Raw genomic sequence first — 7,179 nt, forward strand, 5'->3', positions numbered from 1 at the left:
CAATGTATTCTGTGTTGTCTCACCATTGGGAAACCTGAACTTGAAGCTGAAGCTACCCAAAATAAAAATAAGAGTCATAAATCACCAATATTCAAATTCTCCTTTTTGTTCTGACAGGTACAATCTTAACATTTCAGGACAAAGGAGGTGGAAGGAACCTTCTGTTTAACACCCCCTAAATTCTCCCCTCCAATTGCACATCATATGATCTGGCACTTTTTGAAGCTGGTCATGGTAGGCAGAGAGGGATGGGGAAAGGCTCATAGTTGGGCTGCTCAGAAAAGTCACTTTGAGAAGGAAATGGTTGGAGGGTGTAAAGACAAAAGTGACTCTACCTTGAATGCTGCTGTGTTGACTTCCGATTAGCCGTAGTCTTGTGAATGCCTCTGTGTTTTTTTACCTATGTTATTTACCTCCCTAGTATAGGAACATGTTAGCCTTGATGTTATTGTACAAATTATAGACTATGATGCATGTAGCATTCTTGCCTGTCCTGGAGGGTTGCCTTTAACTGTCCATGTAATTACCCCTTTCCTTATGGTCTGTAAGCCCTGGGTCTGGGGGTAACAGGCTGGAGACCTACCTGTCTTGCAGCTGCCCAAGACCATGCTTCTGTCTGTAAGTTCCCTCAACACTCTTTGCTGACAAATTGGATTTGTCTGCCTCCTTCTTTGGTTTCTTGGCTCCTTGGGCATTTAGGGGTAATTTTGCTGCCCTTTCATAGAACAGTGTCCCTTCGCAAACACATGAGAAAAAAACAGTGTAAACAAGGTGGCTTTCTCACATCTAAAGGCAAGGAGACATTCTCTCCTTGGCAACGAAGGGCACTCTGTCCTCAGATGTTTGTCACAAAATTTCCCTCTGAATTCCTGTTTAGATAATTGAGTTTAGTGACACTTTGATTAATGCTATTACTATTTTCACTGAAAGAGCAGTAGCTTTTATTTGGGGCCATGTATTAGGTGCTTTCCCAGCTCAACTTCAGAATTCTGGCAGAGGGCAAATGCTGGTTGTGGCAAAGATGGATAGTCCACCAGAAGCAAAAGTATGTTATCCTCTTTCCATCCTGTGCAGTTAGCTAGCACTGAGAGGCAAGTTGCCTGGCCAGGGACTACATTTCCCAGCACCACTTGCATCCATGTGTGGCCACGTGACTGGTTCTCCAATGGAATGTGAGTGTAGCCCTTTTTAGCTGAGTTTGCCAAGAAGTCAGTGTGTCATTTCTGCTTTTTCTCTTTCCATCTACTGTCCAAACACAGAGGCCTTCAGGGACCAATGCGGCTATAAAATGGAGTTGCCTGGGTCCTGAATCACCACATGGAGAAAAAAAAAAAGCACTCCAACAAGGAAACCCACTTTGGATTGTTATATGAAAAATAAACTTGTATCTTGTAAAGCCACTGAAATGTTAGGGTTTGTTGGGTATAGCAGCTAAGTTACCCTAATTAATACACTGGCTAATCAATGAGCTAGTAGATAATCCTTATCATTATTTTTTCATAAGCAAAAGAAGGTATTTAACTGATAGTTTCTATCCAATCATGATCTCTTTGAAATTCAGTGCTATAGAGAAATAGTACTCAGCCTGTTATAAAATAAACAAACTGTTAAGCATAATTTAATATTATTTTGATATAATAGACACCAGCCACTAATGAAGACAGTTAAGTAATAGTTTTAGCCCAGAGCATAATTGTAGAGGCCCTGTTTTCAAATATGTTGATCCTTGATAAAGTATCTGGACATTAACCTTAAGTCTTGACACTTATGAACATAATTAAAATCCTTTTACAGTGAATTCCAAAGACAGTTGTAATTATTTTGCTATACTGAATTTGATCGTATAATATATGAGTGAAACAATCTATTAAATATTTATGGAGTACCTACCATGTGCAAATCACAGTGTTTGATTCCCTTTTCATTCTTTTAACAATTTTTAACCATGTATAACATACCAGCCACTATATTTTCTCCCTCTGTCTCTTCAACAGACATTTACTTATCACCTCCCATAAGCCAGAGAAAATGCTAAGTGAGCATCAGAAAGATGAAGAAGTCCTCAGGCCACCATATTAAACAATACTATGATACCAAAAACATTTTAAAACTGTGGTAACATAACATGCATATTAGGGGAGTGAGTGTCTTATAGACCCATTATATCATCTCTTCCACATGGATAGGTCTTCCAGCTCTTTCCAGACATGTCTGAGGCACTCTGTCCTGCTGGGATTCCATAGGCCTTTCCTTTGTTACCTCTATATGATATAGTTTCTTTTTTTCTGGCATTTCCTTCTTGATCACTTATGTAAATTACTATCAACAATTTTGAAAACCTATTTTCTGATCTGCTTTTATTCCTTTTCTGTGAAACCAGTCATAATGCAAACTTTCAGGCAGCAGAAAACATTCTGGGGTTTGGGTATTTGAACTTTAATTCCCGTTGCCTCTGGGATTCTACAATCTCTTATCAAGACTTGTCACACCTGCAAATGTTCCTCATTCTGTACCTGCATTGTCCAATATGGTAGCCTTTGCCTACATGTAGTTAAAGTTAAATTTAAAATAAATGTAATAAACAACTCAGTTCCTTGGTTATGGTAGTCATTGGCTACATGTAGTTACTTAAATTTAAAATAAATATAATAAACAACTCAGTTTCTTGGTTGCACTAGCCACATTTTAAGTGCTTACTAAGCCATATGTGTCAAGTATATGGCTACAGTATTTGATAGCACACAAATATGGAACATTTTCATCATTGCAGAAAGTTCTATTGGACAATGCTGCTCTAGATCATTGGGAATCTAGAGGGTGAATTTATTTAGAAGGAATAGTAGGGAAGCCTGTGAGTAGTAATAATAGGGCCTCAGCATCTGGGCTACAATGTATTTACTTGTTTTTTACTTGTCTCTTTTCTTGCTAGAAACCATAAGGATTTTAGAGCAGGAATTACCTCATGCATTTTTGTGTTGCTAGTATTTAATACATAGGAGACACTCAGGAATGTTTATTGAACAAATGAAGGATGTCTAGTTATAAGGATAATTTGGGGGAGATGATGGGGAAGTACAAAGAGTTGGGTGCTGACATTGTTTAAGGCCTTCCTGTCCATGCATCATGAGCACTCATCCTAAAGATAGGGCCAGGTCAAATGGCTTCAGGGCAGAGAGGGAAGAAAGAGAGAGACCAGACACTAGACAACATTTGACATGATTCCAATTTCCTCAAGTTTCTTAGGTAACTGGCTGCTAATCTGATAAATTATTTGAAATGACCCCCTGGGTAAACTCTCTTAGGATCTAAGTTAAATTTGTAAACATTAGGCAAGTGATATTTGTTGAATGAAGACATTTCATGAATACCAGATTTACTTCTTTTTCTTTGCTTCTTTTTTTTTTTTAACCCGAGACGGAGTTTCGCTCTTGTTACCCAGGCTGGAGTCCAATGGCGCGATCTCGGCTAACCGCAATCTCTGCCTCCTGGGTTCAGGCAATTCTCCTGTCTTAGCCTCCTGAGCAGCTGGGATTACAGGCATGCACCACCATGCCCAGCTAAGTTTTTGTATTTTTAGTAGAGATGGGGTTTCACCATGTTGACCAGGATGGTCTCGATCTGTTGACCCCGTGATCCACCCGGCTCGGCCTCCCAAAGTGCTGGGATTACAGGCGTGAGCCACCGCGCCCAGCCTTCTTTGCTTCTTATCTCCCAGTCCTGCCATCTACCATTCCACTCAAGAGACCGTAAGCTTCATGAGGGAAGGACCTATGTCTACTTTGCCTATTATTGCATAGTTAACACCTAAAACAGTGTGTAACATATCATAGCTCAATAGATATTTCTGGAATAAATGAAGAAAGAACCTTTAATAGCTTAACTGAAAGAACTACATAAAGGTGGAAATTTCAGAGACTGTGGCCAAAGAGTGGGGGAAACTATTTTGGGGACAAGAGAGAGAGAGTTTTAAGGACTCTCAACCTCTGAAATGATTCACTGCCTCTGCCTCTGCACAGGACTAGGCCAGCCCTCAAAAATAATGTGCCTCAATTTGAAATTTAAATCCTCACAGGACTCTAGGTGCATACAAGGCATAATACTAAATGGCTGATAACTTATGACATTTATTTCCCCACATGAAGAACCACAGGGCAGCGTCTCTTGTCAGGAGGGAAACAGATTTGTCAGAACGGAAACCAGCCATCATGTGCTCTTTGTATTTTTATGATTTATGTATTTATCGGATGCACCTACCACTTAACAGCCTCTGGGTGCTTTTGAACATTTCATAGACAAAAGGCAGACACTGCTATTGTGGATTATGAGGTGGAGAGGAACCAACAAAATAACATCTATAAATCCCAAAGCACATCATAAAATCATCAAATGCTACAGAAGCTGTACTTAGGCTCCCCAAGTAATCAGACACCTAAATGGCAAATTCTGAAGTCTTGAGCTTTAGTCCTGGCTCTGGCGTCTGTTAGATTTCACAGCCTTGAGTATGTTTCTTCATCTCTATTAACTTCATTTTGTTCATCTCTAAAATGGGCCTAATAGCAATAATTGCCTTCCTTACCTAGTACAGTTGGGAGATCTAATGCTCACGACTGCTTGTGAATCACAGAGAATAACCAAAAGTAACAGACCAGCATTTAAAAATTTTATTTGTATTTTTTATTTTACTTTAATTTCAGGGATACATGTGCTGAATGTGCAGGTTTGTTACATAGGTATACATGTGCCATTGATGGTTTGCTGCACCTATAAACCCATCACCTAGGTTTCAAGCCCCACATGCATTAGGTATTTGTCCTAATGCTCTCCCTCCCTTCTTTCCCGATCCCCTGACAGGCCCTGGTGTCTGGTGTTCCCCTCACTGTGTCCATGTGTTCTCACTGTTCAACTCCCACTTATGAATAAGCACATGTGGTGTTTGGTTTTCTGTCCCTGTGTTAGTTTGCTGAGGATGATGGTTTCCAGCTTCATCCATGTCCCTGCAAAGGACATGAACTCATTCTTTTTTATGGCTGTATGGTATTCCGCAGTGTGTATGTGCCACATTTGCTTTATCCAGTAATAGACCAGCATTAAAAAAAATGAACTCCACATCTGTATGAATTTGAATTTCCTTGCTGCTGTCTGGGATGTAAGCCTCCAAATGATGTTTTGCTCTCACTCTGTGCTGCAGTCTTCCTAAGATGTGATCCCTGGTACCTACTTTGAGAACATTGGCTGTGATCTCTCCCCTGCTTGGAGTTTCTTTTCCCAGTAATTCTCAATTGTGAAGACCTTTCAGAGAAATTTGAGTTTAGCCTCTGGATTCATACCTGAACTAACAAAGATAAAACACAAATAATCATACAAAGAGCTGTCATTTATTAAGTCCTAACTGTATGTCTGACATCATGATACATCAGCTTAGGTAATCCTGACAAAAACTCTGAGTGGACGTATTAGTATTCTCATTTTAGGAATGAAGAAACTGAGGTTTAGAGATGGAAAGTAACTTGACTAAAGTAACGTAGATAATAATTGGCCACGTCAGAACTGGAGTCTAAAACCCATGTTTTTAACATTTACTTTAAAATGCCTGCCTCAATGAAACAAAAGTTTCTACCTCTTGACTCTGGTTGAATGAAGTTTTGACATGCGATAGTATTCCACATAAGGAACATAGGTGGTCTAAGGACATAGCAAGAAACTGAGCCTTCCGTTTTCTAATTTTGTTTCTACACAGATGTTTTCTGTCTTTGGCTACATAATTTAATCTCCATAGTCTTAGCTTCTCTATCTGGAAAATGGCAGCTCAGTTGCAATTGAAGTTGATTACATAATCTGTGGTCTTTTTTATCTCTAAAACTCTTAATCCTGTCTTTAAAGAAAAGTGAAACACAAACACCCAATTCTTTTATTATGCCAGAATATTGGCAACATGATTATTAATTTTTTAGGTTTCAGTGGAATTGGATAAACCTCTTTATCTGAGAGATTCACTTATTCTATCACTTGGGCAATTTTAATAGACTCCAATAGGTCTTCCTCATGGATAATTCACCACCCACAAACCTGCTCTCCTTTATACTAAACATCTCAGAAGAGTTTCCTGTATTATACCCATCATGCTCTCCTTTCACTCTAGTCATGCTTTAATCTCCATGTCACCATTGAGACTTTCTTGTTAAGGACATAGCAGCTGCCATCTTGTTGTATGTAATCAAGAACCGACAAGCCCCATCCTACTCAACCTATTAGCAGTATTAGTCACAGCTGACTACTCTTTCCTCTTGAAACACTTTTTTTCACAAGGCTTGTGCTATGCTCCAGTCTCCTAGTGTTCCTCCTACCTTACTCCCTATCCCTTCCCAGTCCTGTGAGCTGGCTCTGGGGATCTTTCTTCAGCCCTCTTCTCTTTTTCTTCCATTCTTACCCCCTAGGTAGATGGATCTAGTCCCCTGGCTTTAAATGTCATCTCTATACTAATGATTGACAAATTTATATTTCCAAACTTAATATTTCTCTTGAGTTCCAGACTCATACAGTTGCTCTCGTCATGGGTCCATTTGGATATCTCTTAGGCACCTCCATTTTCACATGGCCAGAACTCTTGATTTCCTTTTCACCTTCAAGAAAATTCTCACATCTCCCCCAATGTGTCCTGCCTCAGAACAGATCACCACTGTCTCCTCAGTTGTTTAATCCCCAAATCTAGGAATCACCCTTGATCATTTCTTTTCTCAGTCCCCAATTTCTCATCTCGATCACTAAATTCTCTACTCTTAAAGTTTTTAAAAGTTGCCTCTACTTTTAAAGTTTTTACCCTCCATCAGAGATAAGGAAATAATCCTTATTTTAATATCCTTCAATCTTATCATGTTAGGGCCAGTAGCAACATGACTGGAAAGCATACATTAGCTGCTAGTGTAAATAATTCACTATAGGAAATTCAGAGGTAAAATGTTTTTAAACCTTTGGGTAATGTGAAGCACTCATGTCATCCTGTGCAGATCCAGGTATGACGGCGAGGGCAGGAGGAGAAGCTGGACCTCATTTTTCTCTTTGCCACATTCAGGGTGTTGTGCTAATGCAACAATATCGTTTTTGTTGGGGAGGTCTGGGAGGTCTGAAACATTTGCCAGTCCACAAGTTAGACTATAGAAGAGGAATATGCTTAGGGAGGTT

This window comes from Callithrix jacchus, chromosome 2 (genome assembly GCF_049354715.1).
Source record: "Callithrix jacchus isolate 240 chromosome 2, calJac240_pri, whole genome shotgun sequence".
Classification (NCBI taxonomy): domain Eukaryota; kingdom Metazoa; phylum Chordata; class Mammalia; order Primates; family Cebidae; genus Callithrix; species Callithrix jacchus.